General features: G+C 39.0%; 1 protein-coding gene across 1 annotated transcript in view; it reads right to left on the bottom strand.

Annotated features, from left to right (window-relative positions):
• LOC150088463 (serine/threonine-protein kinase Genghis Khan-like) overlaps positions 1–26,846 on the bottom strand; it is a 905,682-nt gene that overhangs the window by 9,262 nt on the left and 869,574 nt on the right. The window lies entirely within an intron of this gene.

The raw sequence follows: 26,846 nt of genomic DNA, 5'->3' as shown, positions 1-26,846 counted from the left end.
AATACATAAATCATTATAATATGAAATGAATATTAAACCCATTCAATTCATAATTTTTTTCTAATAAATTAAGAGTTATCTAAAACAAATTCTATATGAGGAGCAGTAACTTATTGAGAAAAATGGGATTTAGAATAAAATATAATTATTAAAGAAAAAACAAGTGAATCTTCTGTTGGAGCAGTTCATTCAAAGAATGGTTTTCAATTAACCAATGACTACACCAAGTATCTAAGTTTTATGGTTTGCAGATGGTATTACAACTTACTCATCATATTCCTGGGATGCATAATGCACATGGTGCAGTGAGTCTATCTCAGAATGAAAAATCATTAAATTCTGGAGAAATAACATGTGTCACAATCTCAAACCATGCAACTCAACAATATTCAATAAATGCCCCAGAAAGATCTGAATTAAGATAACAAAAAGCTGAAATTCATATAAATAAGCACTATGGAAGTGCAGAAGATTAAAGTAAAATAACATATTCCATAGAAGAAAAACAATATAATGCTTGTTGGTAGGATAACATGTACAATTGATTATGTAAAGTTTTCTAATTTTTAAAGTTTTACTAATTCATTATTTATATTAATTTAATTCACAGCATCCAAGCCAAAATTTTTTTCATGTGGTATTCATCACTTTTTTTTGGAAAAATTTCTGATAATTTTTTTATGGCTGCAGAATTTTTTAATTTTATCAAATAACCCTACACTGTTTAATTAACTTAAATTAGTTCTGTCTAATTGGCAGCCTATAGGCAAGGCATGGTCCTTGAGATGAGTTTGTGTGGCCTTAGAATGTTTCTATAAACTTCTATTTTAATATTTAGTTTCATTTAGCTAAGAAACGAGTTACCCCTGAAAGTGACAGTTGCAATAAAAGTACAAGGAAGTTTCCAAACTTGCAAGTAATCTGCTCCAAAACTAAGGTGTTGTTTGCATAATATTCTACTTCATTACCAAATTTTTAGTCAAGACAATGCTCCACAAATTGGGTTGTTGTTGTTGTTGTTTTTGGTTTTTAGGAGCATTAGCAACTAAGGCCATATTGCTCCGGGATATGCGGTGGTCATTCCCTGACCTTTCCGCATCCTCCATATTTGGTGGTGACGGGCTCGAACCCCGGTCTAATCAAGAAGCGTGTGCTACGCACTGCTGCTCCTTCCCACCTGGCTACGGAGGTGCCATCCACAAATTGGGCATTAATGACATGAGTTCTGGGCCGTTTAATGCAAATAATATCTGACTAATTTCATAGAGAATGAGTACAAATTGTTTGTGGAAAGGACACAAAACCCTGCATAAGTTGTGAGCTAAAATTGTTAGTTTATTGGGTATTAGACTGTGTCCTCATATACTTTAGTTATTTATAACACTGTATAGATAAAATTAGCCCTGTACTCAATGACTATATAATTCTGCTCTATTAGAAATAACCTTTTGATCCTGACTTTGGGGATTATTGGAGGGAACTCTGCCAAGTCCCCTGCAAGATGCACATGTTCATAAGGGTAGAGGTAGACATTAATGTATTCCCATTCCTCTCAGTGTTGCAATGCAAGATCATACCCACCATATATAAAACAGTGACTTCCATTTTGATTTTCTTATCTCTGCTTGACAAAACTAAGCAAGGATCAGAAGTTTCTTGGCATTTACTGACAGCTTCAGGGAAAAAAGAACAGTGAGGCTGAAATGAATTTGAACAAATAAATAAATTAGTCTCCCTTCAAGGTTTAATATTATAAATCTCTCATACACAGTAATATTTATTACACCATCTTTATGCTCATAACATAACTCGCAAAGCAGTCAGGAACAGATGAAAATTCCAGTCTCTTGAATATCAACAGAGAAATCTTACTAAAAGCCTTCTGCAAGATGGAAGAGGCTAAGAGGAGAGATTAAAGATTTTTTTCATCCCTCAAACAACAGAGCACAAAGCAGATAAACATCCTATAAACCACACACTATGCAGAAGGTGTTTATCTGCTTTGTGCTTTGTTGGAAGAGAGAGCCATAGTTACTCTGTCAGTTAAGTAAAGAGGCCGTGGATCACTTTTCCCATTTGGAATGAGTGGGGATATTGTCAAAGCATCTAACATTTTGCTGGTTTTGCTGTTGGTCAGTAAGAAAAAAGTTTAATTTTTTATTGACCAACAGGAAAGGGACAGGCCAGCAAACCTCCTCCCATACAACATTTCTATACTGCTATTTGTTGTTGTTGTTGTTGTAGTTCGGTTTAACGACACAAGGGCTACTACGGCCAAATTGTGTCTCCTAATCGTTAATTTACAAAATATGTATTGCTAGAGAGATTAAATTATATACTTCTGTACAAACCAATATGTTTTAGATATAATAAAAGTTCTTCAATATTTGCTTCATTTCCTAAGATGCGAGATAAATCAGGTGATATATTCAATGTAGACAGTGATTGAAAAGTGTTTGACCGGATGGTTGAATGCAAGGGACAATCAACCAAGAAATGATGGACTGTAAGTTGCGTCTGACAGGATGAGCACTGTGGTGGGCTTTCTCCCAATAATAGGAAGAGATGAGTATGGTGAGTGTGTCCAATTCTCAGTCTTGCCAGTACTACTTCCTCTCGTCTGTTTCTTCGGAAGCCAGACAGCCACAGCTTTGGGTCTTCTTTTATTTGGTATAGTTTATTGTTAGTGTCACTTTTCCAGGTCTGTGACCATTTATTGTAGCAGGCTTTGCGTATGACAGACTTAAAATCAGAGAAAGGAACCTGAGGATGTTGTGAGAGAGTGGTTTCCGGATGTTTAGCGGCAAAGTCAGCACTTTCATTTCCCGGAATGCCTGAGTGGCCAGGGATCCAGCAAAATCTGATTGACTGATTGGACACACTGCAAACGAATAGCTGGGAATGAATCTGTTTCACTGTAGGGTGAGAAATGGAGGAATTCTTCCTTATGGCAGAGACAGCACTAAGAGAATCTGTGTAAATTATGGCAGATGAGATGGAAAGCTCAATTATCTTACTAAGCGCTAACTTAATGGCATATAATTCGGCTGTGAAGACGCTGCAGGCAAGCGGTAGAGTGGCTGAAATTGTACATAAAGGGAAAACCGCCGCAGCACCTACCGTACTCTCAGTTTTTGAACCATCCGTATAAATTTTACAGGCATGGTTGTTCATAGCATGAGCTGAATGTAACTGTTTGATATGGCAGGAAGGTATATTTTTCCCCCACTGGAGGAAGTATGTATCTTGAGAGACAGACACATATGTCCACGGAGCAACAGGTGTAGTTGTGTCTTGGAAAATTTCATTTAAATTGATATTCCAAGTCTGAACAAGCTCTTTTATCCTGATAGAGGCGGGTCTATTTTCATTTGGTTTGCTCTCATAGAAGGCGTTCCAACGGGTATTATAGAGATACTCCCAACTTGGGTGCGATGGTAGACTCTGGATCTTAGCAGCGTGGCGAAGCAATAGTGTTTTTCTACGCAGATGTAATGGGGGATCATGCGCTTCAATATATAGACTTTGGATAGGAGAAGTCCTGAAAGCTCCTAGCGCAGTCCTCAGAGCACTGTGGTGGATCATATTTAGCCGTTTTAAAGTAGTGCTCCTGGCAGAGTCATACACTGGACAACCATAATCTAGTCGTGAACGGATTAAACTTCTATAAAGATGCAACAAAGTACACCGATCAGCTCCCCATGACATAGATGAGACCGAACGAAGTATATTTAAATGCTTTAAACAAGAAGTTCTCAAATTAGTGATGTGAGCTTGGAAATTTAGTTTGCGGTCTAGTAATAGTCCAAGAAATTTAACGGTATTAACAAGCGGGATTGGAGTATTGTTTATTTGTAGTTCAGGTTCCGGATGGAGAGCTCGCTTCTTGCAAAAGTGAGTGACAGTGCATTTCTTTTCTGACAATCTGTAACCGTTCCGTGAAGTCCAGGCCTCTATTTTGGTTATGGCTAGTTGTAGCTGCCGTTCAATGGTATTCATACTTTGAGATTGACAGGAAATGGTAAGATCATCTGCATACATATAAGTTTGAACAGTTTTTGGGATATCTCGTGTCATTGTGCTAACTCGGATTGAAAACAGTGTTGGACTGAGTATTGATCCCTGCGGAACTCCCTCTTCCTGTATGTGAGATGTAGAGATGACGTTTTTGTATCGGACTCGAAAAGAGCGCAATTGCAGGAAATTTTGAATTGTTTCCGGCAAATGGCCCCGAAGCCCCAGATGGTAAAGGTCCCTAATAATACCATGACGCCATGTTGTATCAAATGCCTTTTCAAGATCTAAATTGACCATGACTAGATGTTGTTTCATGACAAAGGCATTGCGGATATGAGATTCGGCTTTGATAAGCACATCCAGCGTTGATCTATTTTTCCGAAAGCCATATTGTTGTTCTGGAAGGAGATTCTCTGACTCCAGGATGTAGGTGAGCCTAGTATGAACCATCCTTTCGAAAATTTTTCCCATGCAGCTCGTAAGAGATATTGGCCTGTAATTTTCAACTCAGGAAGGATCTTTTCCTGGTTTTGGTAAGGCGATAACGAACGAATGGCACCATGAAGAAGGATAGGCATTTTCGGTGAAGATCCGATTATAAAAAATTAATAGAGTTCTCAAGTCTTCATCAAGTAAATGCTTTAGCATAATGTAATGAACTCCATCTGGACCTGCAGCACTATTGGAAGATCTGTTTAATGATTCTTGAAGTTCTATTAATGTAAACGGTTGGTTGTACGGCAGTGAGCGGCGCGTGAAGAAGTTGATTTTATGCCGTTCCGCACCTGCTTTGATGTTCTGGAAGGTGGACGCATAGGTGGCAGAAGCTGATATTTTTGCAAATGATTCTGCTAATGCATTTGCAACTTCTTCAGGAGTAGAAATGTCTTTCCCTCTCCAATGAAGTATCGGAGAGGGCAGCCGAGTAAATTTGCCATTTAATGCCTGTATTCTTTTCCAGATGACTCGTGTATCCGTGTCTTTGGTAATGGTTGAGGCAAAAGCAATCCAAGAATCCCGTTTCGCTTTCCGCCTAACTTGTCTAGCTTTCACTTTGAGTTTTTTATAAGCAATTAGGTTACTAGTGGTGGGATACTTACGGAAATTATTCCAAGCACGGTTTTTTTCCTGTTTGGCAATTAAACAATCTGTATTCCACCAGTTATTTCTGTGTTTGTGATAAGGCGTGGATTTTGGAATGGAACCATTAGCTGCAGTGAGAATCTGATTGATTATATAAGTATTTACTTCATCAATATGTTGTCTTTGAACATAACATCTGTCTAAGAGTATTTGGGCAGAATAGCCTCCCCAGTTTGCCTTTTTAAACTGCCAGTTGGATCGTTGAACAGGATTCGGAGTTACTCTTGTTTGTAGTGAGCAAATAATTGGAAAATGATCACTGTTAAAGGGATCGGTTAAAACTGACCATGTCATGATTGGAAAGATAGATGGTGAACAAATTGACAAGTCTATTGCAGAAACAGAACCTGTTGCTAGGTGTATGTAAGTAGGAGATCCAGAATTTAATAAATTAAGATCATTATTGTTCATGAATTCCTCCATCAATTTGCCTCTTCTATCCATTGTAGTAGACCCCCCACAATGGATGATGTCCATTAAAGTCACCAAAGAGACAAATTGGAGTTGGGAGTTGTGAAATCAGGCTGTCAAGTTCTGAGTGCGGAAGCGGTAGAGATGGTGAAATATAGATGGAAACAAGGGTAACTGAAATACCAACTGCAATACGAGCTGCGACAACTTCTAGAGTGGTTCTCAATTGGATCGGCCTGGATGGAATGTCAGAGTTAACAAGAATAGCTACTCCGCCCCGAGCAGGAGAGTTTGAACTCCTATCTCGTCTGTATATCACATAATTTGAAAATTTTGGTGAAATTTGGGGTGACAAGAAAGTTTCTTGTAGGCATACACCTATGGGATTGAATTGAGCTAGTAAATCCCTTAAGTCATCAGAATGACTACTTAGTCCTCTGCAGTTCCATTGTAGGATGTTATACATTATTTAGATTTAGCTGAGGATGATTCGTCTGACTGTTTTTTGTTCGTGGGACATTTCTTCCGGTCTTTTTTTGGGAATGTGGGGCGTCCAATATCCATGGTGTCATCTGCATGGAGTTCTAGAATGGGCTCCTCGTTACTTAGCAGCTCATCTACATCCATATTATTGGTAGGCGATTCCATTTTTTTTGAGACTGAGTGAGATTTTAATTGTTCTTTTTCAACTGAGACTAATGGGGTATGAGTAGGAATACTGATTGGAGTATTTGTGGCTTCGCTAGTTTTTTTCGGAGGATTATCTTTTTTAGAGGTTGAAAGTGTAAATTTAAGCCAATTCGCTAGAGAGGTGTTAGGCGGAACTGATACATCCGTTTGAGCTGCAGTAGAAACAAAGTTTCTAGTTCGAGCTGCATAAGAACGACCACTAGGCATGGTCGACATAACTTGTCTACGTGCCTCAGGAATCATCATCATCATCATCATCAGCCATTTTCAATCCACTGCAGGATGAAGGCCTCTCCAGCAACTTTCCAGTTCTTTCTGTTTTGAGCACTGGTCATCCATTTACTACTCAAAAACTCATGAATTTCATCTATCCATCTCCGCCTTTGTCTTCCAGGTTTTCTTCTAGCTCCTCTTGGGTACCATTCTGTTATTTTCTTAGTCCATCTGTCATCATGTCTTCGAGCTATGTGTCCTGCCCAAGACCACTTTAGTTCTTTAGTTTTGATAAGAATGTCCTTTACTTGAGTTTGCTGCCTAATCCATGTGTTTCTCTTCTTATCTAACAGTCTGATTCCCAATATAATTCGTTCCATTCTTCGCTGTGTAGTTCTTAGCTTCTCTTCCATTCTTTTGGTGAGTGCCCAAGTTTCACTTCCATAAGTCATGGTGGGGAGTATACATTGATTCATTATTTTACGTTTCAGACAAACTGGGATATTGCTCTTCAGTATGTGACTATATTTCCTGAATGCTATCCATCCAAAATTTATTCTTCTCTTGACTTCCAGCCATTTATCATTATTCCAGCTAATAACTTGTCCCAGATAAGTATATGACTCCACCTTTTCAATTACTGCTCCTTCAATCATTATTTCCCTTTCCGTGGCATACTTGTTCATCATTACTTTTGTTTTAGCCATATTCATCTTTAGTCCAAAATCCTTACTAACTGTGCATAACTGATTAAGATTTTCCTCTAATTCTTTGGGATCGTGGCTTATGACCATAATGCCATCTGCAAATCGTAAATGGTTTAGGTACTCTCCGTTCACATTGACTCCTTTCTGCGACCAGTCTAATCTTCTGAAAGCTTCCTCAAGGGCAGCAGTAAACAGCTTCGGAGATATTGTGTCTCCTTGTCGAACTCCTTTCTCGATTTTAAATTTGCTACTGTCTTTGTCTAGTCTAATAAAGGATGTAGCACTCTCATATATTTTCTTCAAAATCATAATATATGGAGTATCTATGCCTTGTCTTTCCAGTGCCCGAAACATTGCCTTATGCTGTATAGAGTCAAATGCCTTTTCATAATCCACAAATGCCAGGCATAATGGTGTTTTATATTCATTTGCTTTCTCCATTAGCTGTGATATTACGTGAAGGTGATCCATAGTTGAGAATCCTGTCCTAAAGCCAGCTTGCTCTTTCGGTTGATTCTCATCAAGTATTCTTTCTAATCTGTTAGTAATGACCCTTGTGAACAACTTGTAGATATGGGATAACAAGCTAATTGGTCTATAATTTCCAATTTCTGATTTATCTCCTTTCTTATGCAGCAAAACTATGATTGCATTATTCCACTGCTTAGGCAGCACACCTTTTCTAATGCACTTTGTGAAGAGCCTTGCCAGTTTTTGTGTTATGTCTCTTCCTCCCAATTTTAACAACTCTACAGTAACTTCATCTTCCCCCGGGGCTTTCCGATTCTTCATTTTCTTCAATGCATGTTCTACCTCATCAGGAAGAATATCGGGTATGTCGCATGTGTTGCTACTTTGCAATCCATCTTCCCCACTGCTGGTATCATTCCCTCGCTCCTTGTATAATTCTCTATAGTAGTCTTCTGCTATTTGAATTATGCCTTCTCTGCTATTTATAAGTACACCATCGCTATTCTTCAGTTTCAGTATCATTTGTCTTTCTGTATTACTGCTCATGGCTGCTGATTTAAATCCTTTGTTTTCCCTTAATGCTTGTTCTACTTTTCTTGTGTTAAATCTTCTTATGTCCTCTCTGAGTCTCTTTCTAATGGCTTTGCATAACTCAGCATACTCAATTTTCTCCCTGTCAGTGTTTTTCTTGCTCTTCATTTGTCGTCTTTGGTTCATCATGACAAGTGTTTCTTGACTAATTTTTTCTTCTTTGGATTTCTGTTTCCCTATAGGTTTCCTGAGGCCCCTATAGGCCTCAGGAAACGTGACTTTATTTTCAATTTTGTATTTTTGTATTTTCTTTCCTGTTATCCATAGCTCACAAGTTTTGGAAAAGGCTGGATGGCTTCCTTTGCAGTTTGGACAAACAGGAGTTTTGACTGAACAATCCGCTTGGGTGTGATCTTTAGAGCCACAGATGGGACATGTGGCTTCCCCGCGACAAGCCTGCTGGGAATGGCCGTATTTCTGACATTTAAAGCAACGAACAGGATTCGGGATGTATGGTCGAATCCGGCAGTTTAAATAACCAGCTTTAATACAGGATGGTAAGTCTGGAGTGCTAAATGTCAGAATGATGGATCTTGTTGGAGTAAGATTTCCATCTTTTTTCGTCATGATCCGTTTTACATTTACAACTTTCTGACTGCTGAGTTCTTGGAGTAGTTCTTCTTCGGAGACTGTAATTAGGTCCCACTTGCTGATGACACCTTTTGATGAATTTAGTGTTTTGTGGGGAGTAATTTCTACTGTCAACCCACCAAATGTTGTTGTTTTTAACAGCCGCTCAGAATGTTTTGAGGTGGCTGTTTCTATCAGAAGGTCTCCGGATTGCAGTCTTTTAACCATTTTTGGTGATCCAGCAATTGACTCCAAGATTTTCTGAATTAAGAATGGTGACAACTTACCCACAGGTTGGGCAGATAGGGAATGAATCACCAGGAAGTTTGGGCAATCGTCATGACATTCTGCTTCTCTTCGCAGTCTTTTAGGTTGACTTGAGTCATGGTCAGGTTTAGAATCTTCTGCTCTTGAGCTCAAAGGCTCGAAGTTTGGATAATGATTTTTATCCATGATCGCTCCTTTTTGCCCTGGGGGTTTGCCTTTACCACCCAGGTTACTGGCCCCGCCACGGGGAGGCAGGAGCAGTGCCGCTTGGTGGCCAAGCGTAGAGTTAGTAAGTTAGTACAGCTAGCTAAATTAAAGAAAAAGGTACTTGCCTTCTTCTGGGCTCTCTTCTTAGTGTTTTTAAGTAAGTAGAGCTACTTAACAGAAAATATTAATTCTAAGAGAAAAACAAGGAAAACTCTGTCACTTGGAGGAAAAATGCTTTATAAACTCGCAAGAATCACTTGGCCATGGAAACGCTTGGCACCCGGGGCCTCTGCTATTTTTGTAGCAGACATCTTTGATTTTATGATTTTTCAGCAGGCACTGGGCTTACTTCCAATTTCAAGGCCAGTCTTTGCATCCTTAACCAAAGACTTCTTACAACCTGCTTAGCAAACCTAACCCTTTGAAGCAACTTGATTATAAACTAGCTTATACTTACTGTACAATCCTGCATCTCCTGAGAATTTATAATCCAATATGGATATCAGATGAACTAATGCCACTAAATGTATCAGTCATCTGATATCATTGAGGTTGAAGGGTTAATTCACTTGGTCTAAAGTTTGAATCTCTATGATTATCTTTCCCCCCCCCAAAAAAAAAACACTTCATTTGGTATATTCCTTTGTTAACATCAGTTAGCACAGTGAAAGAACTTCAAAGACCCTGTTTAAGACCATTGTAATCAAAAGGAGAATTCCATCCCAATTACCCTTGACAATAGTTATTTCTTTGAATAAATTTCATATCAGATCACAGTGATCTCTGCCACTAATGGTTCTTTTACTGGAACATTCTTAGCACAAGATGAATCACTGCTGATAATGCTGAATAGATTTTCATGTTCCCAAAATTTATAGTGTTTCTGGATGTATCTTTAGTGCTAATTCTAAAAATCCAAATTGTTTTTACCTATCCATACAACTTTTTTAACAAAGTGTAGGACTTGTTTACTTACATGCTATTACGGAAGAAGAAATCCAGTTCATGAAAAGGTTAGGTGTCCCTAATAAAGTGGCTGATCAGTACATATAAATAATAATAAAGCAAAGTAAATATATACTCATATATGTATTTATTATTACAAACAATGATTTTAAAATGAACAGTTAACAAATTACAACAAACACACAGCTGCCAACTTTTGGCTTTTAAAAAGCTAGAGATCAGACAATTATATGCAGGAGATTTTTGGGCCAGAACAAGTGAAAAAAGGAGTTTTTTTTAATAAAAAGGATTCCAAAAAAAAAAAACAGGAGGAAAACATGATTTGCTGGAAAAAGCTGGAGGTTTTTATAAAAGTCCACACTGCACAAGAAATTAAATTTTACTAAAAACATAAATATTTTATATTAACATATACTAGTAAATTAATAAGAGGAGTTTACCTCAATATAGTACGTGGAACACTTCCGTATGATACCCTCCAGAAATTAAAACGGAAAAAACGAAAAAATCGACAACTTACCGGTACATTAAAGTAAAATATAAATAATTAAATAATCAATTTAACACAATTCAAAATCAATTCAAAACAATTAAAATTCAAATTAACGCAATTAAAAGAATCTAACGAAAATATTCAAAACGATTTTCCTTCCTGAAGCTGACAATGCTTTTCGACCGACTGTCGTGATCACAGGAATGAAAATTACCGAATCAGGCTAAACCTGCAACTTAAATAGTGATTATATGTCTTCGCGCATGCGCGTAAAGGTCCACGCATCGGAGATCAAATATGGCCGCCGAACATTAACAGAATTCTCGTGTAATTTAATTTCAACGGTTTCTGCAATTAATAGTCGCGTATAATTACGTTGAACGTTAAGTATTTTGGCCTCGTTAAATAAAAAAAGTATGTTTTTCGTTAATGGCATGAAAGGCTAATTCTGACGCTGCTGAATGAGAAGCACGAACTGAGGCTTCGTGTTGATTTACACGAATATTAAGCGAAAACCGCGTCGAACCCTGGTAAGACGAGTCGCAATCACCGCAAGAAATGTTGTATACTAGATCATTAATTTGTGTTGCGAACGCGGAAAGAACCGAGCGATTGTTCAGTATAGTGTGTAACTTCCGTATAGGCCTAGCTATAATTTTAAATTTGGTATCTTTAAAGAATCTGTTAAGCTGTTTGTGCCACTGTTCAACATATGGGACAGAAATAAAGTATTTTTTGATATTACTATTGTTGATTGGTGTAGTATTTTTTATCCTATCCTTAGCTTGTACCCTAATTCGATTTATTGTGTTAATGGGATAACCCCTGTTCAAGAATCTGCTAGTTAATATTTGTATTTCTGAGTCCAAAGCAGAATCCGTCGTTGAATATTTATAGGCATTTAGAAATTGATTAAAGATAATCGATCTTTTGTAGGTGAACGGGTGGTAGCTATTATAATGTAGAAGCATACCGGTGTTTGTGGGTTTTCGATAGATGCTAAATTGTATTTTGTTCGAGTCACGGGTAAGCGTGAAATTTAGAAAGTTTAATGACTTAGTATCCGTATCTTCCCTTTCCAATGTAAATTTGAGTCTAGAATGAATATTATTAAACGAATGTAAAATGTCTTGGATAGTACTATAGTACTACTATCAGTAATAACTAGAACATCGTCTAAATACCTCCCATAGTATGTGATACGGGGATGAAAAGGTGTCAAATGTATCTGCTCAATCGTTGAGAGATAGATCTCTGACATTAAGCCACTCAGGCTCAAACCCATTGGTAATCCAAAAATTTGTTTGTACACCTTGTCTCGAAAGGTGATGTAGTCAGCTTCAACTAATAGTTTAATTAAGTGAAAAATTTCCTTAATAGGCAGCTTCGTATAATTAATCGGTGTCGAGTTTTTATTTAACATATCCCAAATAATATCTAATGTGTATTCAACGTTTACATTCGTATATAATGAGGTAACATCTAATGAGAATAAATTGTCATTGTCGCCGAGTCTACAGTCTTTAAGATTATTAAATAATGTATCGTAATTCTTAATCCCAAATTGTATAACCTGTCTAAAAGGTTTTATAATATTATATACATGTGTGGCTAAGGCTGAAAATGCCGAGTTCCTGTAGGAAACAATAGGTCGAATCGGAAATCCAGGCTTGTGTAATTTTACCTGACCAAAAAGTGCAGGAATATTGTATGTTCTGGACTTCAATTCCTTCAACTGAACCATAGTAATGTAGTCGTTTTTACAATATGTGGTTAACGTTTTATTGTATTGATTTACCAAATTGGTAAACAGTGCCGGGTCCACTTCACAATAAGTGGAGGTATCAGACACAACTGAATCTAACTTATTAATATAATCATGTTTATCTAGTATTACCACTGTATCTCCTTTATCTGCCCTCTGTATAATAATGTCCTTATTTTCTCGAAGTTCTCGTAAAGCTGAACTGTCATGTGTATTCAATTTAGGAAGTCGCGTTTCTTTTATGTTATTCACTACTTGGTTAACTTGTTGAATAAATACATCTTTTTGTGGAACACTACGAAGTCCAAATTCAATATCAATTACGCATTGTTTTTTTGGTTGCAGGTTTAGCCTGATTCGGTAATTTTCATTCCTGTGATCACGACAGTCGGTCGAAAAGCATTGTCAGCTTCAGGAAGGAAAATCGTTTTGAATATTTTCGTTAGATTCTTTTAATTGCGTTAATTTGAATTTTAATTGTTTTGAATTGATTTTGAATTGTGTTAAATTGATTATTTAATTATTTATATTTTACTTTAATGTACCGGTAAGTTGTCGATTTTTTCGTTTTTTCCGTTTTAATTTCTGGAGGGTATCATACGGAAGTGTTCCACGTACTATATTGAGGTAAACTCCTCTTATTAATTTACTAATATTATTATCAACGTAGAACATATTGAGTATTACAGCTCTGATTCATACTATCTAATTAACATATACTGTATATATTTAACCCCAGGGGCTCACATCTGGTGAGTATGGGCTTGGCACACCCAGGGTCCTGAGCTGGATATCATCATTCTTCTTTTTCTTGGTGATTCCCTTCTACCTCTCTCTCTCTCTCCCCCCCCCTCTCTCTCTCTCTCTCTCTCTCTCTCGGGGTAATTCAGAAAAAAAAATTTTTTTTGGCTAGTGCAGCATAAGCCTCAGGCTTCCTTGCACCATATGGCTAATAATAATAATGGCGAGCAATAATGGCAAAATGCAGTACCACCATTAAGGAAGAGAACATCACAACCAGGTCAATCCCCATTAGAAGAGGAATCTTTCAGGGAGATGCTTTGAGCCCACTGTGGTTCTGTCTAGCACTCAACCCACTATCCACCATGCTTAACAACAGCAAGTATGGATATAACCTCAAAGAAGAAAGAAAGAACCTGTACACCCTGACCCACATGATGTACATGGATGACATCAAGCTCTACGCGGCAACCGAGAAGCAACTCCAGCAGCTACTCCAGATTACCGAAGAATTCGGCAAGGATATCAGGATGGAATTTGGTCTAGACAAATACAAGACCCACATACTGCACCAGGGAAAATTAGTTGGCCGAAATTACCAGCTGCTGACTGGTAAACAGATCGAAGCTATGACAGAAGGAGAGACCTATAAATACCCAGGGATAATGCAGGCTCATCAGTTAAGAGCACAAGGAAATCAAGAAGTGCCTGACCGAAAAATATCATCACTCAGAAGCCTGCTGAAAGCAAAACTGAATGGAGGGAACACAGTTAAAGCCATAAACACCTATGCAGCTCCAGTACTAACATACACCTTCAGGGTCATCGATTGGACTAACACCGAGCTATAAAATATCATGCGAAAGACAAGGACAATGATGACCAAGAACCGCCAATACCACCCGAAGTTGGCAGTGGACAGAGGAAGGAAGGGGCCTGATAGACCTGATAGAGCAACAGAAAACAGCGATGGTTAACCTGAAGGATTACTTCAAGAACAACACAGCACCACTCCACCAGGCCATAAGGAAGATAGATAAGTGATATACCCCACTCAACCTAAGCGAGGAACTCCCTCCCACCCAGATGGCACAAGAAACGAAGTTAGAAAGATTGGCAAAGATTGGCTCCGGGAGATATGCGATGGTCATTCCCTGACCTTTCCACATTCTCCATATTTGGTTTGTTTGTTTATTTGGTTTTTAGGAGCATTAGCAACTAAGGCCATATTGCTCCGGGGATATGCAGTGGTCATTCCCTGACCTTTCCACATCCTCCATATTTGGTGATCATGGGCTCGAACCCCGGTCTAATCAAGAAGCGTGTGCTACGCACTGCTGCTCCTGCCCACCTGGCTACGGAGGTGCCTCCGTATTTCGTAGTCACGGGCAGGGTAGGATTATCCAGTAAGACAATGAGGCATGTGCCTAGGGACCCCAGGCTTTGAGGGGCCCCAAGCCAAGATATTTTCCTATAGTGTTCTAAAATAGATTAATGTTTTCAGTAAACATCATAAAATTCTTGATTATTTTAAACGAAAATTTTTTCAAAACAATTATTACGTTTTAATACGTATTTTGAACAGCATGGACTATCTACGCTTTAAATAATGCCGCAATACCAATGGCTGTAATGAGCCAAGAGCGATTAAATGCCTTATCCCTAATTTCCATTGAACACGAATTTGTCGGAAAAATAAACTTTGAAGACATAACATCATAAAAATGATGATTATGTCTTCAAATCATCATAATATTTGGGGCCCCCAAATATAATTTGCCTAGGGGCCCCAACATCCTTAATCTACTACTGGTCACGGGCTCGAACCCCAGTCTAATCAAGAAGCGTGTGCTACGCACTGCTGCTCCTGCCCACCTGGCTACGGAGGCACCAATTATGTTCTATGACAAAAGACGGGTATAAGTATTCAGCATGTATAACATCATCATCACTATGAAATGCTACATCTATTTCATATACATATATGAATTGCTATATATATATATATACATATATCTATGAACTGCATGCTGTTTTTATGCTTTTTTTTTGCAAATGTTTGATTAAATCATGCATCCCAATGCTCGAAATTGAAGAGCCACATCAACATACAGTACACAAAGCAAACATATTGGAAAAAAAAAAAAAAAAAAAGATTACATAAAAACATTACATGGAAAACTTTGCATGTCTTCTGAAATTTTAATTTGCATGTTTTTGGCATCTTACTGGAAAATATTGTTAATTAACTTTGCACTACACAAGTACTAAAAAAGCATTGCATATAACAGAGAACAATGCTATTATCCTACATTTTTATTTTGCAAAGTAGAATAGTACAGCACAACTCACAGCTAATTTGTTAACGAAAAGAAGCAGAAATTTGCAATATTTTTTTAAAAAATTCGTTTTATTATTTTTTTTGTGCAAGGAAACTATAGAGGAAAAACTGAGTTTTTCAAAAAAGGAAAGATAAGCTCTTTGTCATACCAACTATATTACAATGGTGAGATGGAGAAGGGGTCAAATCGAGAAAAAAAGATGGCTTCTCCATAGTAAATCTGGAGCGTTAGCAGCTATGCAAGCATAAAAAAAGGATATTCATTTTTCAAATGCAAAGATTTATTACCTAAACTTTAGTAAAATGAGGATTTTATTAGTATTAGCCATATGTTGGGAACTAGGCTTGTGCTGCACAAGCAAAATAAAAAAAAAAATAAATAAAACTAGTCTTACATGCTCCTCTCCTCACATAGGTGCTGATTCAGCTGACCTTTGAATGCTTCCAAGCTAATAGCTTCAATTATCCATGGAGATAACTTATTCTAGCGATTCACAACCTGTTAGATAAATGAAAACTTTCTATAATTCGGTCTATATCCCTCTCCTAGTAATTTCGATTAATATTCCCTAGTAATTTCGATTAATATTCCCTAGTATAATTTTTAACTCCAAAACTCTCACCTTGATTTATTTTAGTGTCCATTCTAAGAGTTTTACAGCCTTCAAAGTATTTCTTCATGTGAGTTCCCTTTTAACAGTTTCTTTAAGAACATTATCTACTTTTGGATCTTTTCAAGAAGTTGTGGTTTCATCATCATTTTATATAGCAGGATTATGATCTCCCATCTCTGCAAGAAAATGTCTGATCTAATAAATCATCAATAGAACACTATGGACCCCCTCTCTGCCACCTGCTGCTGCCACTGCATGGAGAATTTAACCACTGCCTATATAGTATCTCTCTCTCTCTCTCTCTCTCTCTCTCTCTTTCTCTCTCTTCTGCCTTTAAACCAACTCCTCCTCCTAATGTATAAGTTATTTTGGGAGTGTTATTTCCAAAGTGTAAAAACTTACACTTTTCAATATAAAAATATAACGGTCACTTTTCTGACCATCCTTGAAGCCTTCCAAATTATTCTGAAGGAGAAATGTTTGACACTGGTCATCAAGCACTCTACTGATCTTGATAGCAAATACAAATTTTGATTTCACTCCCTGTATCCCTTCATCAATGTCATTTAAGAATATCAGAAAAAAAAAAATATATACAGGTGACCCCCGCTTAACGCTGATCATTCGTTCCGGAAAAACAGAGCGCTAAGTGAATCCGCGCTAAGCGAGCGCCGCTCTCCCATAAGGTAACATATGTATTTGTGAGCTGCGGTCGGTGCCACAGGATATTTCCTAATCAATAATAAACGGTAATGAAAAGATGCACAAATGTCGGTCAAAATATTTAATATTCAAATATTTGCCCATATAAAATATTCTGCATTACATACGTATAATTATGTGGTAACTACTTGCGTCTCAAAAGTAAACAAAATTCCAATTAAAATAATGAATTTAATTGATTTAATTTAATGGATGAATTTAATCATGAAAAATGTGTGGATTTTGAGTTGAACTTTGGCCCTCTTCCAAATAAACTAAAAGGGGTATTAATTTTAAATGGCCCGCAGCGTTACCACCCAACAATAAAGTCAACCGATCCTTCGCCGCTTTGAAACTTGGCATGTTTTTTGTTCTTTCAATATGAAACTTCTTTTAGGCATTCGTTTCCACAAAAGTCCTGCTTCATCTATGTTAAAAACTTGTTGAGAAGTATAACACATAATACCCCTCTTCAATAATTTTAACAAGTTCTTTTTTGAAAGTTTCGGCTCCTTAATCTGCACTAGCGGCTTCTCCCGGGATTTTAAATCTATTCTACCAGTTTTAAATGGTTCCACATTTTTTTTTTGGCGAGTTTTCTTCAGATCATCATATTGGCTAATCTCTCTCTCTCTCTCTTTTTAATATTTAACTTAACTGAATTCTGCATTGGAATATTATCTTCAATAAAATTAGTCTTTCCATTTCAATCCTAATAGCCGGTCTAGTCCTAGTTGCTTGCAGTGGAACAGCTATCTTTCCCGCTGCTAAAATTAATTCTTTATTTTTTCATAATTGTTCTTACGGTTAAATTTGCGAGTCCTAAATTATGGCACACATCCGCTTGTCGTTGACCGGAATCGATTCGCTTCAAAACGTCTAATTTAATTTTCAAATTCAGTCTTTTTCTTACATTTATAGTCTTCGTACTGCGCCCAAACGTTCTTGCATTTTCATTCCTGTCTGTCATTATTAGCTCTTCGAAAATATAACTGCGTTGGTTGAATTAATTATGATACAATGTTCAAGTAAACTGTCCGTTACGCACGATGTCTAATACTGTACTGAGTGATGACTAGACTTCGGATAAATGCATATAACGCAAATATTACAAGCAATATATTTGATCATTTTTTAAAATGTTGATCTCGGAACTACGTAACAAGTGACTGTACTTAAATTAGCGTGAGAGAAAATTTCACCGAGCGTGGGAAAATTGCTCAAGTCGGCGTGGGAAACGTTTTAATGCTGTTTTGCTATTCATTTTCAAGCTATCGACTTCATCAAATGAAACGATTTCGTTAAATATGTCAAAAATGTAATCTGTAAAAGAGCGTTATAGTGATCTGTGACAGCGTTATAGTCAGATACGGGTTATAATATAAGAACAGCGTTATAGCGAATCAGCGTAAAGCGAACCGCGTTATAACGGGGGCCTGCTGTATATATTAGTTTCTGATTTTCTTTTGAAACAACACAAATTCTCAAGGGACCCCATTCCACAATTTTTTTCATTTCTACTTCCATCTCTGTTAAAAGCCAAAGGCTCTATTGCCACCTCAGCTAAAGATACAGCCAACTTGCTAGCAACCTACTTTTCTTCTAAACTCTTGTATTGATAATCTTGGTAAACTACCTCCTACCATTCCCAGTACATTCCATTCAATGCCTCCAGTGATCTTTCATCAAAAGCATGTCAGAAGAATTTTGAAGTCTTGATATCAAGTAAGTGCCAGGTCCTGATGGTATTTCTCCACTTGTTCTCAAAACCTGTGCTCTTGAGCTTACTCCTGTTTTGTGTTGCATTTTTACACTTTCTTATTCCACTGGAACTTTTCCATCTGCTTGGGAAATCATTGATCAGTATACAGTATCCTGTCAGTGTTGATCCACTGGTGATATACTGGCTTATGTTATTCATTTATAGAAAAATTCAATGGAGAAGTCTGGTGAAACTCAAGCAGTTGCTCGTGACATTTCAAAGGCTTTTGATTATGTTTAGCATAAAGGTCTTCTGAATAAGCTAGTTGTTGTCAGTGACTCCATTGTCAGGGAAATGGGAAATATACTATGCATAAAGGATAGGTGGAATAGGACTGGTATGTTTACCAGAGGAAAAAAAGTTAATATTGTAGAGCAGATATCATCTTTTAAGGGCACAAATTATTGTACACGTTGGCACTAATGACATTACAACTAGGAGATCTGCAGACAAATTTAACAAATACGGGTCAAGGTTGGAAAAAAGTTGTGAGTTAGGTTAAATTTGAAAATGTTTGCACTTCTACCCAGACACAATAGGAGGGAGTATATGATAAGAGTCTTGTCAATCAATTTGGCTTGGAGAGACTGTGCAAGGCTCACGGGGTAGAATTTTTTTCAGTGTGGTCTGTGCTTGTTAACAGGAGAGACTGCTTCTACAGGGATGGGATACACTCAAATATAAAGGGTAAAAGAATATTTGCTGATGCTATTGAGGCAGTATCAGGTGGGTCAGAAAACTGCTGGCTTGGGCGAGGGGGGGATGCACAGACTAACAACAGCTGTGGGTAGAGATGAAAGTGATGCTTGGACTGATTATATTGGAATTAAACAGCAGCCTGGAAAGTAAGGTGCTGGGGATTTCAAGGCATGCTGGCAGTCATCATGGAACAAGTAAATAAATGGGCTCTGTGTTAGAGTAACTAAGATTAAGAACAGGTGCATGTACACTTACATGTACCCCAATGCTAGGAGCACACAGTAAATAAATTTGATGAATTTGAAGTGCTGGTCAAGACATCAAATGCAGACATTTTTGGGATATCAGAGACATGGTGTCACAGAGATATCAGGAATGGAGAATTTTAATTTGAGGAGTACAATGTATACATATAGGACATGTGTATGTGTACCCCACCTCAACCTAGTGACACTTGTGATGACATTTTTTTTTTACATTTTTATTAAATGAAAAGGCGGCACCCAGAATGTGAGTTCAAATCTGCCTAACTCTCAACTGAGTACCTTACAAGCGTCCTAAAAAAAAAAATAATAAAATAAATAAATAAAAAAAAATAAAATTAAAAAAAATTTAAAAATAAATAAATAAAATAAAACCACAAAATTTTGAACAATAACAACTAGTCCAGGTCTTATAAAATCATGGGTACCAAGAGCTCTAACATCATACTTCTGCAACTAAATATCATCAAGGTCTTCTTGATAAAACGAATCTTCATATTTCCAATAGTATCTTCAGACGAGAAACAAGGTATAAAATGAGTTTGCCGCAGATTTTGATTTGATTTGATTTGATTTTTTATGGCGCATTGGCAGCTAAGACCATAATGCGCCAAGTCACATTTAAAATGCTACTAAAAATTTTGGTAGCCAAGGCTACCACGTCAGGCAATTAGTTTTTAGGTAAAAGAGGTAGTAATTAAAAGCATAAAACTTATATCTTTGTATAGAAATTAATAGAATGTAAAAAGTTAAAAACGTCAGACATGTTGTCTCTGTCGCCTATTAACTGACTGAGTGTAAATGGCTCAGTCAAATTATTAAAAGCGGTAAAACACAAGCACCGTGCTTCAATAAAAGTAGGACATTCTATTAAAATGTGACTGACGGTTAAAATGACATTACACATCTCGCACATAGGTGGGTCATCCGCCCTCAGCAAGTAGGAATGGGTTAGATGACTATGACCTATGCGGAGCCGAGCAAGAACAACTTCCTCTCTTCGGACCCTGCGTAAACTGGACTGCCATTGCATAATTACAGGCTTAATATGACGTAGTTTATTTGTGGTCTGTCCGTGCCAAGAATCTTGCCATTGGGAATATAATCTAGAGCGTATTATTTGCCTGTAGTCTGTATAGGGGACTAACAGGCAATGACTATCCAGGGAAATGGCTGATTTGGCAGTGGTATCAGCTAGTTCATTTCCCCGAATCCCAATGTGGCTTGGGATCCAGCAAAAGCGAATATCAAATTCCAATTCTACAAGAGAAAATAGAATGTGCCGGATCCTGGACAGGATCGGATGAGGGTTATACCCCACCGATACTAGAGCCTGTAACACGCTTAATGAATCGCAATAGATCATATACCTCTGGTAGTCGTGATTTTTAATGTGATCTATGGCTGTTTCTATAGCACGCAACTCCGCAGTATAAATGCTACTTTCATGTGGGATCTTATAAGACAATGTTTTGTGAGGGAACACAACAGCAGATCCCACATAACATTCTAACTTTGAGCCATCTGTATAGACAGGCACAAAGTCAGAATACTGCTGTCTATGTGATGCAAAGAGTTGCTGGTAGAAATATGGTGGTGTAGTAGCCTTCTCCCAGATCTTAAGGGAGAAGTCACAAGTTGGAAAACAGGCATGCCAGGGTGGAAGGAATTGCCTTGGTGACTGGGCAACGTTGTCTACCGTCAAGTCTAGTTCATTCAACAGCCCTTGAATTCGAATACCAAAAGGTTTGTTGGCTGTCCGACGGGTGTTGTAGAGGTTTTCCCAGCGCGGCTCAAAAACGGATGGCCACGTGGGATGATCGGGCAGGGATTTTAATTTGAAGGCGTACTGTAACGACAACTGCTTACGACAAAGACACGGAGATGGTTCATTTGCTTCAACGTAAAGGCTTTGGACAGGAGATGTGCGAAATGCTCCAGTGGCTGTCCGGATGGCTTGATGGTGGATTGGATCTAACCACCGAAGTGCACTATCTCTAGCAGAACCATAAACCTGAGACCCATAGTCGAGTTTGGAATGGACAAGTGCTCGGTAAAGGCGAAGAAAGGTAGAACGATCTGCGCCCCACGAGGTTGACGAAAGGGCACGAAGGATGTTAAGCCCTTTGACACATCTTGTCCTCAGCTGACGAATGTGTTGTAAAAATGTCAGCTTTTTGTCGAAAATAAGTCCAAGGAATTCGAATTCTGCTACAACTGGGATGTTATTTTGCCCAACCCTTAATTCTGGGTCAGGATGAAGATTACGTTTGCGACAGAAGTGTACACAAACGGTCTTCTGTGATGAAAATCTGAACCCATTAGCCAAAGACCAAGCTGTGAGATGATCAATGGTTTTCTGCAGTTGCCTTTCAATGACCCTCATATTGCATGAATTGCAAAATATAGCAAAGTCGTCTACATAGAGGGCATTGTTTACAGTGGGTGGAAGTTGTTCTGTGATAGAGTTTATTTTGATTGCGAAAAGCGTAACACTTAGAACGGATCCTTGTGGGACTCCCTCTTCCTGAGAGAAAACTCGAGAGAGGGTGGATCCTAAACGGACTTGAAATTGGCGATTCGAAAGAAAGTTTTTAATAAAAACGGGAAAACTCGAGAGAGGGTGGATCCTAAACGGACTTGAAATTGGCGATTCGAAAGAAAGTTTTTAATAAAAACGGGAAGGTTACCTCTAAGACCAAAGTTATAGAGGTCTTTTAAAATTCCAAATCGCCAGGCTGTGTCGTATGCTTTTTCAATATCAAAGAAAACTGCTACCAAATGCTCGGATTTAATAAAAGCATCACGAATGGACGTTTCCAATCGGATTAAATGATCCAGAGTGGATCTATTTCTTCGGAAGCCGCACTGTGTCCTGGAAAGCAGACCATTTGTTTCTAAATACCATACGAGGCGTGCATTAACCATTCTTTCCAGGACTTTGCACAAACAGCTTGTCAGAGCAATAGGACGATAGTTACTTGGATTGCTAGGATCTTTTCCTGGTTTTGGGAAAGCAAGGACGATAGCCCTTTGCCAGGAATCCGGAAATTGTTTATTAAGAAAAATTCTGTTAAACAGAATTAAAAGGTGATCCTTACATTGTGGTGTGAGGTGTTTTACCATTTCGTAGTGGATGTCATCGGGCCCCACAGCACTTGCGTGCGTGAGAAAGAGTGCAGCATTTAACTCCTCCTGTGAAAAGGGCTTGTTATACGATTCAAGCCCTTTTGAATAGAAGTTCAGGGGGTTTTTCTCATTTTTCTCTTTCAGGGCCAAAAACTCTGCGGGAAAAGATGTTATTGCAGATATTTTTGCAAATGTTTCCCCTAGAGTATTTGCTACTGCAGTTTGATCTGCAACTGGACATCCGTTATGCTCGAGGATCACAGAAGGGCATGGTGGATATTTTCCCTTAATTTTCCGGATCTTATCCCAGACTACTTTTGAGCTAGCAGCCTGAGTTATGGAAGATGTAAAACGAATCCAAGATTTCCTTTGGCTCTGACGTCGTACATAACGCGCTTTCGCATGTGCACGTTTAAATGTTATTAAATTTTCATATCGGCGGAATATCCCCCAGGCTTTGTTTTGTGCTTTTTTTGCTGCTGTGCATTCGGAATTCCACCAAGGTTTCGGAAATAGTGGGAACCGGCTAGATGATTTTGGGATTGCAATTGCAGCTGCTTGGACAATTGTTTCTGTGACGTACACGACTGCATCATTGATTGGCACCTGACTGACTGTAGCGATGTCAAGATTTGCCAGATGTTGAAAGGCATTCCAGTCAGCCTGATCAAGCTTCCACCGCGGTAAACTAAATGGAAGACACGGTCTACCACTAGTTAGGGTGATTATCACAGGGAAGTGATCGCTTCCATATGGGTTCTCCTCTACCTCCCAAGCAAGTGAAGGAAGGAGAGAAGGGGAGCAGATAGAAAGATCAATGGCAGAGAATGTACGGGTAGGCATGTGGAAGAAGGTGTTTGTTCCCACATTTAAGAGGGAGAGGTCATTGTCAGTGAGCATATGCTCTATGACTCGTCCCCTTCCATTGATGTCAGCACTACCCCACAGAGTGTTATGTCCACTGAAATCCCCAAGAATTAAACAAGGGGAAGGCAATTGCATGATAAGATCATCAAGGTCTTTCTGGGGGATGTCAATCCCAGGTGGCAAATAAACAGAGCAGACAGTTAATAAGAACCCCACTGTAAGGCGAATTGCTACAGCTTCAATGCTAGTTGTAAGCTGCAAAGGCTGAAATGGGATCTGGTTGCCGACGAGGATTGCGACTCCTCCGTGGGCAGGACCATCCACAATTCTATCCTTACGAATGATGGTAATGTTATGCATGGTGGGGTCATCATTTGCCTTTAAATAAGTCTCCTGTATGCAAAAGCAAACTGGTTTGTGCTTTTGCAGGAGTTCCTTGATGTCGTCAGTATTTTGCCGGAATCCACGACAATTCCACTGTAGGAATTTAGCCATTATTTGGACTTGGTGGGTCCATCAGGCGGCTTCCGAGGTGCTGAGGGCTTAATTTTGTCAGTCTTGGATTTATCTTTCCTGGGGAAGTATGGACGCTGCCCTGTGTCCATTTCTTCCTCAGCGAAGAGTTCCAAAACTGACTCATCATGTACCTCCTTCTGCTCGACATCCATGTTTTCCTGGGTACTAGGTGTTACTTCCCCTTTCTTATTCTTTTCTTTTGCTTTTGTTACTTGTGGAGTATTAGGAGGTACCGATATAGGAGTGGCAGGTGATTGGTCCTTCTGTGCAGGTTTTTGGGAGCTTAAAAGATAACGTGCAATGGGAGTAAATGATTCTTTTGGGGGGACGGACATGTCCATCTGAGTCCCAATTGAACACCTCCCTGCTACCTTCTGGGCGTAGGTAGGTTTTTTGATGTTAAGAGGTTTCACTGCTTTTCTTGCCTCCTGGTACGATATGTTTAGCTCTGCCTTCAGCCGTTGAATTTATTTTTCTTCTTTCCACCTCTGGCATGCCCTTGAATAGGCCGAATGTTCTCCCTCACAGTTAATGCAGGTGGGTTTAGTGGCTGAACATGCTGTTGTTTCGTGGTCCTCTGCACCGCACCGGGCGCATGCAAGGACTCCACGGCAGGCCATTTGAGAATGTCCATACTTCTGACATTTAAAACACCGTAAAGGGTTCGGAATGTATGGACGTACTGGACAGTTGATGAATCCAGCTTTAATCTCATCAGGAGGTTTGGGAGAGTTAAAAGTCAGGATAACACTCCTGGTTTTAACAATTTTTCCATCCCTTCGCGCAGTGATTCTCTTGACGGCAGTAACTCCCTGTGGTTTTAGTTCGGAGCAGATTTCCTCCTCGGTGACGTCGAGAAGGTCCCACTCCGAAATGACACCTCTCGATGAATTTAGGGTTCTGTGTGGTGTCACTCTTATGGGTATTCCTCCGATTGATGTTACTCGGAGTAGATGTTCAGACTGCCTGTCATTTTTTGTTTCAATCAAGAGGTCTCCAGAACAGAGCCTCTTAACTGATTTGGGAGAACCTGCTAACCTGTCTAACCCTTTCTGAATAAAAAAAGGCAACATTTTGCCAATCGGTTTTTCAGTGGTGGAATGCATAATAAGAAATCTTGGGACAGGCCCTGATGATGATGTTTCAGTTCGCTGCCTCTTTGTCGCAATAATATTATCTGCCTCTCCGTCTATGTTTTCAGATAGGGACCGGGTTGGGGCCCCTGAAGAAATAAGTTTATCAGGATTCATTGAGGTTTTTATATTGTTCAGTGCCCGGGCTCCCCACCCACCACGGAGCCCAAAGGGACGCCCCACTACCCGGCATGCAATAAATGCGCTCGGGAGTGGGACGCCAGGGCTACCCAGACACTATACCCGCACCGCCGCCAGCCTGAATCCTGTCCCTCGGACCATGAGGGTAGGGGCGTGGCATTGACACGGTTGACCCTCGCAGGCGAGCCTACTAGCCGATTGATCCTAGCCGGGCCTTCCAGGACCACCCGTCTTGTCGAAGCAGGGGCCAAAGTGGTGTATTGAAGCTGGGCCCCTCAACCACCAGGATCCCCCTTTCCGAATTTCCACGGGTCGCAGCGCACGGCAAACACGCCGGATTCCATTGATGTAAGCCTGGAACCTGGGCTTACGGCGTTGGATCCCAGTGATGCTAGTCTGGAAGTCCAGCAGCGTCACTGGGAGGTCCCCTCACCACGTACAGGTGCCCACGTCGAGGGGTTTGCCGCAGAAACCAGATAGTAAGTATGCTGTTGACTGTTAGAACTAAATCTTCTGCCACGTAAGGATTTCATTCTGTAAACATCACTTTTGTAATTGACGAAGATGATCGTCATATTGTTCAAGAAACGGCTTCATATGATAAATAAAAGGTGCCTCCGTAGCCAGGTGGGCAGGAGTGGCAGTGCGTAGCACACACTTCTTGACCACCAAATATGGAGGATGCGGAAAGGTCAGGGAATGACCACCGCATATCCTCGGAGCAATATGGCCTTAGTTGCTAATGCTCCTAAAAACCAAATAACAACAACAACATATGATAAATATCTAAGATTAGACATCATTCTATAAACGCCTTACAAGGTCACAATCAATTGTAATAAAATTATGTACAAGGAAGGTAACCTCATGGAAGTATGGTTATTAGAACTTGGATGTATGATGCCCAATCGTGTTTGGCATAAAGGTCTTCTAAACAAGCTTCCATCTTATGGTTTGCCAACTGTTTTTTTGTAATTTGTTATCTATTTTTCTCTCCAATCGCTCACTGAGAGTGATGGTAGATGGTTCTCTGTCTTCTAACTTCCCCACTAATGCCAGTGTCCCCCAAGGCTCAGTTCTTGTCCCCACTCTTTTCCTCTTGTATATTAATGACCTTCTTCCATTGACTGGAAATCTTATCCATAGTTTTGCCGATGTTTTGCACATTGCATTATCCATAGTTTTGCACATTGCATTCCACTTTCCATTTTGAGAAACCTTGCCCTGCTCAATCAGCTTCAACTTCTCAAAAATCTGCTACCAATTCCTTAAATGTCAATCTCCAGGTAATTCTCCAGTGGGGCAAAGACAACTTAGTTGATTTCAATCCTTCTAAATCTCAGTCTTGTCTTATATCTCGAAAAAAGGATTCTTCTGCTCCTATGCTTATCTTTGGTGACACTCCAATTTCTAGGCAAAATGATATT

Source organism: Mastigoproctus giganteus, chromosome 3 (genome assembly GCF_048544385.1).
Source record: "Mastigoproctus giganteus isolate SK-2022 chromosome 3, ASM4854438v1, whole genome shotgun sequence".
NCBI classification, from domain to species: domain Eukaryota; kingdom Metazoa; phylum Arthropoda; class Arachnida; order Uropygi; family Thelyphonidae; genus Mastigoproctus; species Mastigoproctus giganteus.
The sequence above is the reverse complement of the archived record's forward strand: the minus strand, read 5'-3'. Positions and strand labels throughout refer to the sequence as shown.